The sequence below is a fragment of the Budorcas taxicolor genome, chromosome 3, assembly GCF_023091745.1.
Source record: "Budorcas taxicolor isolate Tak-1 chromosome 3, Takin1.1, whole genome shotgun sequence".
In the NCBI taxonomy this organism is placed as follows: Eukaryota; Metazoa; Chordata; class Mammalia; order Artiodactyla; family Bovidae; genus Budorcas; species Budorcas taxicolor.
In genome coordinates, this window is record NC_068912.1 from 23,091,187 (window position 1) to 23,093,295 (window position 2,109).

Below are 2,109 nucleotides of genomic sequence, written 5' to 3' on the forward strand. Positions count from 1 at the left end.
AGATCAAATTGCCAACATCCTCTGAATCATGATAAAAGCAAGAGGCATATATGGAAGAGATCTGAGTATGATTTTTGGGTCAAAAAAAGTTCTCTGGAGAAGAAATCCAGTATTCTTGCCTTGAAAGGTATCATAGACACAAAAACCTACTAACAAACTATAGTCCACGGAGTCAGAGTCGGATATGATTTAATGACTAAACCACCAGCGAGGAGACATAGATTGAGTCTACAGCTATTACTTAATAATTGGGGGAAAGCACGCACGCAGTCCCCCTCTACCACAAATTACACAGACGAGTGTCCTCTATTTGAGGAAATCGCAGAGGTCAACACACCCAGAGTGCAATAGGTGAGTCTCGCCCTGGAAGAACCACCTCCTTGGGCATGGTGTCTTCTCTGCCAGGTAAGTATGAGTTGACATTCCCCTGCCCCCGCGCACAGCCTTAGACACGTTCACTGTACACACACGCTGACTTTGCCGTTTCCCCGCAACTCTTCCACTATCCTCCGCACCCTCTCCCTTTCCACGCCTCTCAGGCCCTCCAAATAACTCTTCTAAAAAAACTCCAACGAAATCTCAGGAAATTTTCTGTAACCGGGGAAGTGGCTCGCCGGGAACAGTACCACTTCGCTGCAAGATTAACATAAGCCAACCCCATTCAGGACCTCTAGGGCGGCGCCTCTCCTTCAATTCAATCTCGGCCCCACCCCAATCGAGATGACCAATGGCGAGTCCCCTGTGACAACGAAGTGACGTCATGATTTCATCAACCTTAGCAATCGACCTGCTTACAACGATAGAAGGGACCTTGGACTTCATTGGTGGCTCAGACGGTAAAGCGTCTGCCTACAATATGGGACCCGGGTTCCATTCCTAGGTTGGGAGGATCCCCTGGAGGAAGAATTAGTGACCCACTCCAGTACACTTGGCTGGAAAATCCCATATACGGATCCTGGTAGGCTACAGTCCATGGGGTTGCAGAGTCAGGCACGACTGAGCGATATAACTTTCACTCTTTAAGTGAGACATAGACGGGTTTTATTTCTTTTCACTTTAAAATTTTTATTTTTTATTTGGGTATATCCAGTTAACAATGTTGTGGTAGTTTCAGGTGAACATCGAAGGGACTCAGCCATATATATACATGGAGATACAGACGGATTTTGCCAGCCTCCTCGGAGTCTGACCTTTCGTGCTGGATTGCACGCTGAGGAGAGATATTTAGGGATGGTGTGCTACGCTGATGCAAAAGCTTTTAAGTAATAAATAAGTTGTAAAACAGTGAATAGAAATAGTATAGAGGCAAAATAAAAGCATATGTATATTTCATGTGTATAAACATACGGATTTAGGGTTACATCTCAAAGTGCTACTCGGTAGACTTATTTTCTGGGCAGATTCTTCCTGTTTCATTCTCACGATATCCCAAGGACCATGCTTTTCCTTTGCTTACCATACAGAATACAAGAAATGAGGATTCTGAAATAGAAACTGATGACTAAAATAAGGGCGAGAAAGATGACGTGTTTGCTTGAAGACTGAGGTTTTTTTGTTTTCTCTTACTGCATAAGACTGGAGAAGGGAATGGCAAGCCACTTCAGTATTCTTGCCTTGAGAACCCCATGAACAGTATGAAAAGGCAAAATGATAGGATACTGAAAGAGGAACTCCCCAGGTCAGTAGATGCCCAACACGCTACTGGAGATCAGTGGAGAAATAACTCCAGAAAGAATGAAAGGATGGAGCCAAAGCAAAAACAATAACCAGCTGTGGATGTGACTGATGACAGAAGCAAGGTCTGATGCTGTAAAGAGCAATATTGCATAGGAACCTGGAATGTCAGGTCCATGAATCAAGGCAAATTGGATGTGGTCAAACAGGAGATGGCAAGAGTGAACGTCTATATTCTAGGAATCAGCGAACTAAAATGGACTGGAATGAGTGAGTCTACTACTGCAGGCAGGAATCCCTGAGAAGAAATGGAGTAGCCATCATGGTCAACAAGAGTCCAAAATGCAGTACTTGGATGTAATCTAAAAAACGACAGAATGATCTCTGTTCGTTTCCAAGGCAAACCATTCAATATCCCAGAATCCAAGTCTATGC

The 2,109-nt window shown here is 44.1% G+C and overlaps 1 non-coding gene across 1 annotated transcript; it reads right to left on the reverse strand.

The window, feature by feature from the left end:
* Positions 1-249: 249 nt before the first annotated feature.
* Positions 250-413, reverse strand: LOC128045903 (U1 spliceosomal RNA). The gene has a single exon (XR_008199230.1). It is a non-coding gene; the product is annotated as a U1 spliceosomal RNA (small nuclear RNA).
* Between the last annotated feature and the right edge of the window lie 1,696 nt (positions 414-2,109).